At 38.8% G+C, this 14,812-nt stretch overlaps 2 long non-coding RNA genes across 2 annotated transcripts; one reads left to right on the top strand and one right to left on the bottom strand.

Moving 5' to 3' along the window:
- Positions 1-374: 374 nt before the first annotated feature.
- LOC135293513 (uncharacterized) lies at positions 375-4,451 on the bottom strand. The gene is made up of 2 exons (XR_010355623.1): positions 3,663-4,451; positions 375-616 (listed from the first exon to the last, which is right to left on the bottom strand). It is a non-coding gene; the product is annotated as an uncharacterized LOC135293513 (long non-coding RNA).
- On the top strand, positions 3,483-12,631 carry LOC135293514 (uncharacterized). Its single transcript, XR_010355624.1, has 3 exons — positions 3,483-4,043; positions 4,148-4,220; positions 8,861-12,631. It is a non-coding gene; the product is annotated as an uncharacterized LOC135293514 (long non-coding RNA).
- The last annotated feature ends 2,181 nt before the right edge of the window (positions 12,632-14,812 follow it).

Consider the following 14,812-nt stretch of genomic DNA (forward strand, 5'->3'; position numbering starts at 1 on the left):
CTCAAACTCATGTATTCTGTCTCAGCAAGTATTGTAAATAGTGTAATATTTCTGTTTGCAATTCCAATAATACATTGCAATTTATGATCAACTTGGATTTGAAACATTTAATGTGCAGTATAAAAACAGGTTGTTTGCTTAGAGTTCTTTTTAGATATTTTTTAATATAGTGTTTAATTGTTGAGAACTGTCATTTTGTTTCAAGTTTTTGAAGAATAGGATTGTGTTAACTTTTAGGACTAAACTGCGTTGTTGAAACATATGAAGTAAGGAAAGCAATTCCTTGCATCACTATTTTCAAGATTCAACCATTGAGAAAAAGAAAAAAACAACCCTTCTCTTAAGTTAAACACAGATAAAACATGAGTGAATAATTTAATTTGCAAACAAATATTTTTAATTAATCTCACAAGTATACATTGGATCAACAGCTTATTTTTTTTTCCTTAAAACAAATGCTTTGATTAGAACTAATAGAGAACTAGAACTACTGAAAAATTAAACAACAGTCTCCAGTTTTATTTTCTTTCTTTTACATCTAAACTCTAGTATGATGTCACAAGCTCTTCCATGATGTGATTAGGTTAGAGTCTCTAAAAGGCATAATAAAGATGATCTGTAAGAAAAAATTAAAAAGGAGAAAATGGCTGAGAGAATTCTTAGAGAAAATTATCTTTAGGGCCCTATCAGAGATAGGTGATCATTCCAGTGGCAGGGAAAGGGTGATATCAGACTGGAAAAAAAGGCTGAAGAGAGACATGAGCGAGAGATAAGCAACAACACAACAGGCAACTGAATTGTCTCATGGCTGAATTATGCTCTAAAGTCAGTAAGTGTATTGGTTGCCTATCCTTTGACTTTGTAAGGCATTTGGACACACTCACATGTAAACATCCAAACTTAGGTGTGTTTTATCTTCCACTGAAAATTTTGCTTTTCTTCTAGTAGCTACATTTAGCATTGCAACAGAACGTGAAATCTCTTGCCTACAACTTAACATGCTATATTTTCCTTATGCCTTTAATAATAGTGGTTTACAGGAGGCAACAAAGGAGACTCACAGGAAAAAATGAAAATATCATTCCACTGTTAAATTCACTTTTATACATTGCAGTGTATAACTAAAAAGCCAGTCTCTTTAGTTCTCTACTTTGGGATGTCACCAATTGGTTTGGAAAATGCCTGATGTACAATAAGAAAATTTTTAAATTCTCAGGATTCTCTCATGAACAGAGAAAACATTTTCCCACCCATTTCTTTTGAAGTGATTAGCTGTTTATCGTATAGTAAAACAATTCAGTGATGGTTTCAGGAGTTGGGTGTTTTTAACCTTAAGTCCTCAATGACAAGAATGACAACTCATTATCTCCCCAGAGAAGAACAGAAGCTTATTAAAAAACAGGTTCTAGAGGGCAGAAAATAATATTTTCTTTGGAAATGCCTAAAGGTCTAATTTATATTCAAATGTAAATCAGTCGCCCAGCTGAAATGCATGTACACTAATGCATGCAGCATGGGCAACAAACAAGAAAAGCTAGAAGCCATGGTGTGACAGCAAAGCTGTGATGTAATTGCCATCATGGAAACATGGTGGGACAGCTCACATAGCTGAGTGCTGCACTGGACTCTTCTCCTTTTCCACTCTCTTCAGAAGAGACAAGAAAGGGAGAAGAGGTGGAAGGGTGGGCCCTTTTATTGGGAGGATTTTGATGCCATGGATATTGAAACTAATGACAATGAAGCTGAATGCCTGTGGGTAAGAATTAAGGGGAAGGCCAACAAGGCTGACATCCTGCTGGGAGTCTGTTATCATCCAACCAACCAGGAAAAAGAAGTGGACAACTTACTCTGTAAGCAGCTGGAGAATGTTTCAGGACCACCAGCCCTTGTTCTTGTAGGTGACTTCAATCTACCAGACATCTGCTGGGAACTTAATACAGCAGAAAAGAGGCAGTCCAGAAGTTCTTAGGGAGTGTGGAGAACAACTTTTTGACAAAGCTTCTGGGCCAGCCCAGCAGGGGAGGGACTATGTTAGACCTGTTCTTTGCAAGTAGAGATGGGCTGGTGGGAGATGTGGTTGTTGGAGGCTGCTTGGGACATAGTGATCAGGAAATTATGGAGTTCTCAATATTTGGTGAAATGAGAAGGAATATCAATAAGACTTTTACACTGGACTTCCAGAGAGCAGACTTTGGCCTATTTAGGAGACTTCTTCACAGAGTTCCTTGGGAAGCAGCCCTTAAAAACAAAGGAGTCCAGGAAAGGTGGGTGTGCTTCAAAACAGAGATTGTGAGGGCACAGGAACAGACTGCCCCTTTGTGCCAAAAGATGAGTCAACGAGGTTTTGAAGAAACTTAGGAATAAAAACAGGATGTATCATCTTCGGAAGGAAGGTCAGGTCTCTCAGGAAGTATTTAAGGGGGCTTCTAGAGCATATACGAAAAATATTTGAGAGGCCAAAGCTCAAACTTAATTTGACAAATTCTGTAAAGGATAATAAAAAATGTTTTTATAAATATATTAAGGGGAAAAGGAAGAACCTTTGTTCTCTACTGGGAGGAGGCAACTTAGTAACTGCAGATGAGAAGGTGGAAGTGCTTAACGCCTTCTTTGCCTCAGTCTTTAGTGGGAAGATGGCTTGTCCTCAGGATAACTGTGGTCCTGGATTGGTAGATGGTGTCAGGGAGCAGAATGGTCCCCCTGTTATCCAGAAGGAGGCAGTCAGAGAACTGCTGAGCTGCTGGATGTTCATAAATCTATGGGAGCAGATGGGATCTATCCCAGGGTGATGAGGGAGCTGGCAGATGAGCTTGCGAAGCTACTCTCCATCATTTACCAACAGTCCTGGCTCACAGGTGAGGTTCCAGATGACTGGAACTGGCCAATGCGACACCCACTCTCAGAAAGGATAGGAAGGAGGATCCTGGTAATTATAGGCCAGTTAGCCTGACCTCAGTACCCAGTAAGGTAACGGAGCAGTTTATACTGAGTGCCATCAGACAGCACTTACAGGATGGTCAGGGCATCAAACCCGGCCAGCACAGGTTTAGGAGGAGTAGGTCATGTTTGACCAAGCTGGTCTCCTTTTATGACCAGGTCATCTGCCTGGTGGACGCACGAAAGGCTGTGGATGTTGTCTATTCGGATTTCAGCAAGGCCTGTCTCCCACAGCACACTCCTGGAAAAGCTGGCAGCCCACGGCTTGGACAGGAGCACTCTTTGGGTTCAGAACTGGCTGGATGGCTGGGCCTAGAGAGTGCTGGTGAACGGTGCTGGATCCAGCTCAGGCCAGTCACCAGTGGTGTCCCTCAGGGATCTGTGCTGGGACCAGTTCTGCTCAATATTTTTACCGACAACATGGATGAGGGTATTGAGTTTTTAATTGGTAAATTTGAAAAAAACACTAAGCTGGGAGCTTGTGTCGACCTGTTGGAAAACAGGAGGGCTCTGCAAAGAGACGTTGTGTGAGCGGTCTGCGGCCAGGGGATGGAGGTCCACCAGCTAGCCATACCCTTGGTGGCTAGAGGGCACACACGAGGATGGCTGCCCCCTGATCTCTGCTGAGATCATCCTGGGTGGCAGTGATTGCAGCAGCGTGGGTGACACTGCAGGGGCTCAGCACAAGGAACCCAAAGCAAAGGAAGCAGAGAAAGGACACTTACCTGAGTCTCCAAGGAAAATTTATTTCCTGAAGGGGGTCAGAAGCAAATGCTGAAAAAAACAGGGTCCAGCGAGCATTTCTAAAGAGGGGAAGGTACGAGGGGTGAATACAATTCTTGAGCAATGGGGGGATCTTGGGTGAGGATAACATCACATGACTTAACCAATAGCGAATACTCAGGGGAGGGGAGAAGCCTTTCAAATGAATAAATCATCGAAGCAGGGCTAACTGACAGGGAACATTCTAGAACACAAGGGGAGTGGTAACAGTAAGTGGCCAAGGGGCAAGGTGACTAGGATTGGCAGGGACATATAAGGGAATGAAGGGAGGAGCAAGGAGACTGACACAGTGAAGAACAGACAAGCGGCGGGAAAACTTTGAAGTAAACAACTTAGGGCTAAACCATTTGAGGGAGCAGAATGGGGTATATGGGAGAAACCATTATAACTAACTAACATAGAAACTCTAACTTTTATATTAAAACAGCAGCTGAACATCAAAGTACCACAAGACATGGAATGGTTGGATGGATGGGCAGAGTCCAGTAAGATGAAGTTTAGTAAGTCCAAGGGCCAAGTCCTGCATTTTGCCCACAATAACCCCCTGAAATGTTATAGGCTGGGAATGGTGTGGCTGGACGGTGCCCAGGCAGAAAGAGACCTGGGGGTAATGGTTGACAGCCAGCTGAACAGGAGCCAGCAGTGTGCCCTGGTGGCCAAGAAGGCCAATGGCATCCTGGCCTGGATCAGGAACAGTGTGGCCAGCAGAAGCAGGGAGATCATTCTTCCCCGTACTTGGTGCTGGTGAGGCCACACCTTGAGAGCTGTGTCCAGTTCTGGGCCCCTCAGCTTCGGAAGGATGTTGAGATGCTTGAGCGCGTCCAGAGGAGGGCAACAAGGCTGGAGAGGGGCTGGGAACACAAACCCTGTGAGGAACGACTGAGGGAGCTGGGGTTGTTTTGCCTGGAGAAAAGGAGACCCAGAGGTGACCTTATCACTCTCTACAGCTACTGGAAACATGGTTGTAGTCAGGTGGGGGTTGGTCTCTTTCTCCAGGCAGCAACTGACAGAACCAGAGGACACAGTCTTAACCTGCACCAAGGGAAATATAGGTTGGATATTAGGAAAAAAAAAGTAAGAAAGAGTGGTCAAGTACTAGAATTTTCTGCCTGGGGAGGTGGTGGAATCACCATCCCTGGACATGTTTAAAAAAAGATTGGATGTGGTACTCGGTGCCATGGTTTTTTGAGGTGTTAGGGCATGGGTTGGACTTGATGATCTTGAAGGTCTCTTCCAACATAGTGGTTCTGTAACATTTATATATTGTCACTGAAATAAATGACCAGGAAATGCTAATTGCTGTGATCTGTTTTTGTCCTTACTCTTTGAAGGATTGCAGTGCAGCATTATGTTAAATTGCTTTCCATATACTTATTTTTCTGGGACCTAATCAAGAGAGCCCATGACTGTAGAGCTAAACAGCAAATCTTTGTTAGCATTGTTGGGGCAATGACTTTCCTATCAGTGAAGCTCATAGTTTTAAAAGCACAAGAAGTTTCTAAAAAGCACTGCTAGGTTGCAGAAGACTTTGTTGTCAATGAACCTGCCTCAGCATTAGGAGGAGGAAATAAAATTTGTATGTATCTGGTTGAACCTGATAGGAAGGTAGGCTGAGAGGCCTTATGATCTCAAAAAAGTGCAGGGAGTTAACAAGACTAGGACTCTTCTTCCTTCTCAGAAACACAAGTAATTGACTGCTAGAACTGCTTCTGCTGAGGTATTGATCAGTGACAGTTAGAGATGTTCTTTACAATCACTTGCCCTGTGAGGCCTAATTAACAAAGGCTGGCTTGCTGAATTAGATAAAACTCAATGTCCACTGAAATTAATGTGATGCTGTCTAAGCGTCCTTCAACTATTAAGGGAAAATCAAGTTTAAGTGGAAGAAACGAGGGAAGTCCTGTTAAACGCTAAAACAATTGTGACTAGAAAAGTGGATTAAAACAACAGTTTTGCAAGGACAATGTGAGGTTCAAAGACACTCTCTTAAAAAGTGCCTTTTCGTTGTTGTTATATTTTTAATAGTGTTTAGGCTATTTAATGAAAAAAATGTATTTTTTTTCCTGGGAATCACTGAATTTGAAGAAGAAGCAGAGACTGAGAAATCAGAGCTTTTAAAAATGAAACAATTTATTGGCTATGCTGTACCATCCAGAATGTCCCCTGATATCACCTCTCTGGGTGGTCAAAACACTGAGTTTAAAAAAGTGACGAAGGTTTCACTGAAGCCACTAACACTGGTGCTTTCATGCTCAGAGTCCTGTATTCACAGCAGAACCAGGATTAAGACCGTATTTAATCTGCAGGACCCATATGGTTTTGAGCTCTTCAGCCTCAGTCCCATGTTGGCTAACCAGATGTAAAGGTCCTGTGTTACAGCCATATTTATAAATCAGCTCTCAGAGGAGCCTAAATAGACCTGTTGATCACAACCAACAAAAATTTCAACAAGGTATTTAGTAAATCCATATATAATAATAATAATAATAATAATAATAGTAATAATGTTGTGACATGTAGCCTATGTCACAGCTAGTACTGCATCTAAAAATGACAGAGTAGAAGAGATGAGGCATATGCAAAATTAGGTGGGGTTTGTAATGCTCATGTATTCAGTTTAAGCCAGTTCATAATCTTTAATATGGGTTATTCAGCAGTATACGTTTTAGATAAACTGCTTATTTTGGATCCTACCTGTTTCTATACAGCCTCTTTATATATGGGCTCTTTATTTTCGCAGATATCCTTTCTATCTGATTGAAGTCAAGGTTTTTTTTTTCTCAAATGCACATTTGCATACTTTTAAAACATGGTCCCTTCCACAGTTTTTCAGTTGTGGTTGGACATAGTTTTAGTGTGTATTTGGCCAAATATCTCAACATCACTTAGTTCATGGTACTTTTAAAGGTAGTTCATATTTTTCACTTAGATTTATTGCATATTCATCAGGCTACAACACCTGGACTTCTGAGATTGCTGTGTTTCTTTTCTCATGGATGATGAGAGTCTTCAGAGGTAGAACATAGCTCAAAATGTCTGTTCAAAGCTATATTCCCTAAATCCCAGGGAATTATCTTACTGTCATGGAAAAATCCATAGATGTACTGCATATGGGGAAGGGAAATATTATGTGGAAAATAAGTAAGATTATTTGTAGAAGTTACCTTTAGGCTAGTTTAAATGCTCAAGACCGAAATAAAGAGATCTGTAAGCTAAGAATGGAGGAAGGGTTGCTTCAGGAGTGCCATGGCTTTGGAACAGACTTTGATACCCAGTAACAGCAGCTGAAATTTTTATTGTACTTCAGAGAAGACTATTTGGCAGAATGCCCCAGAACCTCATGCTTTCAGAAGTCAGCTTTTTGAAGTATACATTGGATAGACCCAAAGTCTACCAGCTATAAACTAGTCTCTCCTTATCCCTTTCTTGATTTTGGTGGAAGTTAATGAAATCTGAAATGTCTTAAATGATAATTAATCTGCCAGTTTACAGTAGTTACTTACTTTCAGTAAGAAACGTTTGAGAGAGAAAGAAATCAGTCTCATCATCTTCAGGATACAATAAATTGAAAGTAATGTAATTTGGAAATTGAAGTCTGTCATAATTAGCCAAGATCCATATCTTCTATTTTCTGTCTGTAATCACTGTGCATTTAAAAGTAAAATCCTCAAAGCTTAATTTGATGGAAAGTATCTGCCTTTGTGACAGGTTACTGGAAAACATAGAGCTAAGAATTTCAGTCACTTCTGCCTTTCTATAACTTTTTCAGAGAAAGATCTCAGTATTGACAAAAGGATAAGCTTTGAATCTAAGAGGTTCTTAGATTAGTTTCCATTAAATATAGCACAAGAACCATGGCAGTAGATCTCTGGTGCTCCTAGGGTCAGTGACATAAACTATAAGGTTGTGTACAGCAATGCACACCAGTTTGCTTAATATCCAGAGGCATTCAAACACCAGATAGTCTTTCAAACACTTTGATAAATGATCTGCTTTGTTTGTAAGTAAAGGAATTATATAGATGCTAGCTGTCAAATGACAGCAAATTACACATCCTCTTTCTCTTATACTATCATTTATCAGAATCAGGTTTCGTTATATGTAAAGTGGTTTAGATCAATAGCTAGAAATCTGCTTGTGTTGTATTGATTTCCTGAGAAGATTATATATGAAGATGACAAGTAGTTATGGCTGACACAGACCAATTTCCAATTGCCTAATGGATTTAACACTTTTCAATTCTGTGAGTACAATAGACTATTGAAAGTATTTTAAATATTTTACTGTGTGTTCAGTGACAATAAGAATACAATCTGGATAGCTTAAACTAGAACCATTGGCATGGAAATACAATTTTTATCCTTTAAGCATCATTTAGTAAACAATTAGTAAGACAAATACATGTAGAAAGCAGACTTGTTACTTGGTATTATATTTTTAAATTTGTGGCTAAACCCCAGATATAGAAAAAAATCAGCAAAGAAATCAGTTCTATGACAAACATGAGTTAAGTAAGGGGAAAATGTGACAGAGCAGAACTGAAGCTTCATTTATAAAAAATCTAAGCTCCATTCGTTCACCTCTTTTTATTAAAAAACTGTATCCATTCACAGCTCACAGTAATTGAACAAAATCCAGCATCTAAAATGATTATGGGTATTTTTCTTCTAATTCTTGTCTTTTCATTGCCAAGTGTTTCTCATTTTTTCTACCCACTTGATATTACTTTATAAAAGGAATTATTTGAATTGAGTCTGCTGGGACATTTGATGTCACTGGGAGTGCTGGTGGAGGAGAGGCTGAACATGAGGAGGCAATGTGGTCTTGAAGGCAGATTAGGTGTGGAATTATCTTTTTTTTCCTTTTTTTCTAAATTTCAGAAAAAAACCTCAGCATATATGTACTTCACACATACTTGTTAACCACACAAGGAATGCTTAAATATTACCAAGTTCTCATATAATTATTTGATTTCTATTGGATTTAAATGAATAAGGTTTTGTCCACAAGCAATGAAAATGTATTACTATTTGAGTAATTTTCATGAATGGCAATGTCTTAAGAACAGTCCTGAGGAGAAGGACTTGGACGTATTTCTTGCTATATGTTAATGTTAATTATGCACCATAATTTTTTACAGCTCTTAATAATGACATAATTTAACTTCTATCAAACTTCCCAACACTATTGGTGAGGAAGCCAGCTATGGGAGGTACCCCACTGGACCTGTTGTTTGTGAACAGAGAAGGACTGGTCAGTGGTGTGATGGCTGGAGGTCATCTTGGACACAGCAGTGACAGAATGATAGTTTTCAATTCTTTGAGAAGGAAGTAGCAGGGTCTGCAGAACTGTTACTTTGGAATTCCAAAGTTCAGACTTTTTCCAGTTTAGGAAACTGGTTCATAGACTCCCTTGTGAAGAGAATGGCAAAGAAGCCCAGGAAGACTGGACAATCTTTGAGAAGGACATCTTCCAGATACAGGAGAAACCCCATGTACTCAAAAGTGTGGTAGGCATCACAGAAGAAGACTGGCCTGGTTAAACAGAGGACTTTGGCTTGAACTCAGGAAAAAAAAAAAAAACAGGACAGTTCATTACTCTTTTATGAAGGAGCAGCCAATTCAGGAGGACTACAAAGTTATCATGAGATTATGGAGGATTATAATTAGAAGTGCCAAAGCCCAGTGAGAACTTAATCAAACTCCTGCTGTAGAAGATTAGATGTTAGGAAAAATTTCTTTGAAAGGGAGCCCTGGAACAGGCTGCCCAGAGAGGTAGTGGAGTCACTATCCCTCAAGGCATTTAAAAGACCTGTGTATGTGACACTTAGGAACATGATTTAGTGGTGTCCTTGGCAGTGCTGGGTTAATGATTGGAGTCAATGAGCTTAAAGGTCTTTTCCAATGTAAATGACCCTATGATTATATGATTCCTTAGGTTTCCTAAAATGTCACAGTACATGAAAATGCAGTAAAATTTTTATTGAGGCTATGTATCATAAAAAAGTCTACCAATCAACAGTGTTACGACAGGTGGCTATGCAAAAATGAAATAATTATTTCTTAACAGAATTAAATTATTATATAGTGTTTTAAACTTCATAAGTATTTATTCATACTTTCTGGGCACTACTTTTTCCTCACAGAATTTCAGTTTACACACACTTTTTACTTAGCTTGTGTTGACACTTCACACACTGAAGACTTCACCCATCTCCTCTTTGCAGTACAGCATTGTAGAACCATCCATGATATAGGATTGTAAAGGTTTTAATGAAACAGAGAACAATCACATCTGATTTTCTTCCAGTTCCTTCTGATGAGAGATTTTAATTTCACTGCACCTAAGTGAACAGATTATATTTTTCTTTCATTGTGTCTGGCTTGGTGAACTCCTTTAGCCTTGATGGGCTGGTATTTGTTATATTCTAACAGCTTTCAAAAAATATTTACCACTACTACCAAGCTACCCATAGGAAATTTCACTCTGCTGACAGGTTAACATTAGCCTTGGAGTCCTTTGAGATGGCTTGACGGAATATTTCCTCAAAGGAACACACCACATGGAGAAAGATGATAAAGCAGAAGAGCAAGTTCAAATAAATTACTGTATTTATATCTTTGTATAAAGATTGTTATCATCATTGGAGCTAAGATCAGTCTATCTGCCTAAAACATATTCTTCAGTGTTTGCACCTTAATTTACTGTGCCTGAACTACCACTGAGGACAGACCCTCCATACCATTCACATGGAAAACTTCTAGCAAAGGGTTCTTCCTAAATCATGCCGTAGCCGTGGTGTTCAGTAACTCACAGCTATTAAATGGAAGAATACCAAGAAAGTAGATGAAGGATATGCACTGCAAAATTAGTGTTGGTGCATTCTATACCTTTGTAGTGTTTCAGTGTGTTTAAAATAATAAAAGAATGTGCAGGCACACCATTGTCTGCCAGCTGTTCCTGGGAACATGTAGAAACCTACAGGATTCAGCTCCATAAATACTAAACAAAAATATTTTGACTGATCACCTTACAAAGTGTGGAGCTAAGACAGAAGTTCTACATCTTTCAACCTTTTCAGGTGCACGAGAAGGACAGTCAAAAGCTGGCTGAAATAATGTTTTTATCTGTCTTTTGATACTGGAATATTAATATTTTCTGTATTTTATTATAAATTTGAACAGTTTAGATAACACCTCTAAATGAATAATTTCTATTCTTATACTGAAGTATGATTCTGGCCTGAAATTTGCTGCATAGAGTTAGTGGACTTAGAAGGCTCCTGTCATGAAGATAACAGCAATTTTACCATGTATTCATCAAGTATTTTCACATAAGAAAATAATTTATTAATAATTTTTTTCAGACATTCTCTAACTTCACAAGACCGGTTCCTGTGAGGTAGTGGCTGAATGTAGAATTAATGATTGTTACAAGGATGTCTGACACAAGGTTTCTTCTTTTATTTTTTTTCCCCATTTCTCATTTCACTGTGTACTATTAGACTACAGCAGTTATTAAAAAAAAAAATAATAATGCTATCATACAATGTATTTCTGTATGGTTAAGTTGTAAAACATTTGCAAAATGGACAAAACTTGTCTCTTTTCAAATTCACCATCATGAAATTTTCATATTAGTGTACTTATTAAATAACTATTATCTTTTAAATTATAGAAATAATTTAAACCAAGAATGAAAAACCCTGAGTTCTCAGGTCAGGTAAAGCAAGTAAAAAACCGGAATGTTAAGAACACAGATCCATCTCATTTGTTCTTTATTTCTCTATATGTAGCTGTTACAGCACGGACTGATAATACATGAGAACAAAACGGCAAGTGGTGAGAAATTATTCTGTTGTAGGAGCTGTAGGAATCAAAACTTTCTGAGATTAAGTGACCTACCTAAGAATATTACTCCTAGGTAGAGTAATACAGGAATTTTGGATGTTATAAATGAGCATCAGACATGGAAATACAGTTCACTGATTAGATAGTAAGGTAAGATTTCAATTTCCCCATCCTATCTAGACTGTTTTTTCTTATTTCAAGAAATTCACTAATTCAGCACACTTAACTCTAGGGAACCACTCAATAGAACAAACATAGGTGTCTTATTTGTCATGTTTCCAGAGGTATCTGAAACATTCACAGAGATCTGAAAGACAAGACAGGACAGAGAGGGGTCTCTTAAGGCCAGAGAAGTTATTCAAAACAACAGTAGACTTCCTCATGCTTAGACATTAAACACCTTCTTAAACCTGGTCATCTACGGTTTGCTTCAGTTTCCCACTTTCCCACAACTCCGTGCCAACAGAGATGCCTTGCAATCCCATTTCATCCAAAGTCAATACTCAGATGAATGGAGGACATTGTATCTACAACCAGAAACAGAGAATCATAGAAGCATTAAGGTTAGAAGGGACATCTGGAGATCATCCAGTCCAAAGGGTCACCTACAGCAAATTACAAAAGAATGTGTCCAGGTGGGTTTTAAGGGTCTCCAGAGAGGGAGACTCCATGAGCTCCTTGGGCAGCATGTTCCAGTGCTCTGCTACCCTCAACATAAAGCTCTTTCTTCTGTGTAAGGTGAAAGTTCTTGTGGTTTTGTTTATGTCCATTGTTCCTCATCCTGTCACTGAGAACAAAGGAGAAGAGTCTGGCACCATCCTGCTGGCACCCACCTTTGAGATTTAATGACATGTATTGACAACATGCCCTCTCAGTCTTCTCTTCTCTAGATTAAACAGACCCAGCACCCTCAGCCTTTCCTCACAGGAGAGATACTCCAAACCCCTAATTGTCTTTCTAGCTTCCACTATACCCTTTCCAGTAGCTCCTTGTGTCTCTTGTACTGACGAGCCCAGAAGTGGACACTCCAGATGTGGCTTCACCAGCGCTGAGTAGAGGGACGGGACCAACTCCCTTGACCTGCTGGCAATGCTATTCCTAATGCATCCTAGGGTACTGAAGGCTTTTGTGGTCACAAGGGCACACTCCTGGCTTGTGGTCAGCTTGTCATCCACCAAGGATCCTAGGTCCTGCTCAGCAGAACTGAGAAGAATTCACCACAGCAGCCTTCACTGGAAGTCTGAACCACTGTACAACAGTGCTCTTCAGTGTCCCTGGCCATGCAGGCAGCCTAAACTGCAAACTGAAACTGATGGCTTAACTTGCCATGTGAATAAAAGTGTAAGAAATGAATGCCATAATCCTTTTCCTTTCTTTGTGTTTCTGTTGGCTACCATACCTCACTGAGTAAAATCCCTAAAAATGAGTAGAGCATAAATACTTGTGGGGAGTTGTGCTTCTAAGTGAGAATGGGTGTTGGATGCCAAGTCAAAATTTCTTAAAAAAAAAAAAGACGAACACTCAGCTATATGGATTTATGAAGTTTAGTGATGAGGATGACTACTTAAGCTAACAATAAAAAAAAAAAAAGAAAGTAAATTTTTTTGTTCCATTACATTTGTCACTTTTAGATTTTCACCTGGTACTTGGCTCAGAGGATCACTTAAATAATATAAATATGTGAAGCTATTCACATTTCTCAAAGAAACTGGGGTACTTTTATGAGAAAGGGATATTTGACTATAACTCTTGGTTATGCAAATAAAGGTACAGTTGTATTTGTGGTGTAAATATGTATTCTCTCTCTCTCTTTTTAAAAAATTTGACCAACTCATTGTAACACATCTTTTAAGTGAACCCCAAAGGTTAACAGACAATAGCACATGTTTTTATTTGAGATCACAGTCTCCCCTCTCGTAAGGTTTTATGTGTAAAAAGAAGAAAAGCAGTCTAACTTTCAATTAGCATAACTACATTTATATTTTATGAGTGGTGGTGGTAGAAAACATAAATACTGCTGATACTGAAGCAATAAATAAGTCAGAGGTATGAACTAACATATATCAAGGGAAAACAGGCTGCAAGAATAAAATACCTGTACAGATGTTGAGGACTACTACATCTGACAATTTTATTATGTGGTGAGGATGACATCTCCTCTGTGATGTTCAGTAGCAGAAGACTGCTATACACAAACAACACAAGTTGAATTCAATATTCTGTAGCAATAAAAGTTGTTAGTGAAAGCACAGTGCATGCCAAGCATGAAATGCAGACTTCATCAGCTACATAGACATTTTATTCCACTTTGCAAATGAGCATGTGATGATTAGGTTTTCATAGACAGTAGGTGGGTTTCATCTCCTGTAGTATTGAATATTTACAGTGCAGGTAACTACATCTGAGCCTGTGATCAATGATTTTATTAGTAGTCCTAGGAACTACTGGGCCATTCCAAAGAGTGAATGCATACAGTGTGCATGTCAAGTATGTGTTGTATAGATTTGCTGCCAATGTGATGCCTTAATTGCTACATCATAAACATAACCCATAGGATCTAGGTCATATTGTAATAAGTAAGACATTGGGTTTACAGTGCTGTAAGTCATGGAAATAATTTTATGTTTTCAATATTCATTCAAGGATTTTTTTTCTTTTTTCAGTTTTTCTTCTCATAATTTTTCTATTCTGCTTCTTTCTTGCAGAACCCATACATAATCACATACACATGTTCATGTATTTATTTGACTAATTCAGAGATCATTTCTGTCTCTTAATGTGAAACCATATTTTGATTCTCTATTATAAAAATATGCATTATTTAAAGAAATTCCTCTAAAACTGAATGCTTGGAGCTTCACCAGGAATTACTCATCAGCACATTACTGCAGCTTGAAAAGGAAATGGGTGGTATGGTGAATACCAGCCACATAATTTGTGATGAAAAATAGAGGGAAAATAAAAATAATCCTTCTTAACTGTTTCAGTGGGACCTATTTCTTAATATTTCTATTAATTCTAATACCTCTTTCTACTTTCTCTCTCAATCTCTCTTCTCAGTCAAGCACCTCTGGCATCACAGTTGAGATGGATAAACACTGGGATACAACAGCAGAGAAGGTGAATAATGGCTCGCTAGCATGCCAGCAACCCTGCACCAGCTGCTCCAGACAGACTTTTTAAAATGGGGTTTAGAAGATAGGTGTTTGCTGAGGCGCAGATATTCTCAGAACCTGCACATA

The sequence above is a fragment of the Passer domesticus genome, chromosome 2 (genome assembly GCF_036417665.1).
Source record: "Passer domesticus isolate bPasDom1 chromosome 2, bPasDom1.hap1, whole genome shotgun sequence".
In the NCBI taxonomy this organism is placed as follows: Eukaryota; Metazoa; Chordata; class Aves; order Passeriformes; family Passeridae; genus Passer; species Passer domesticus.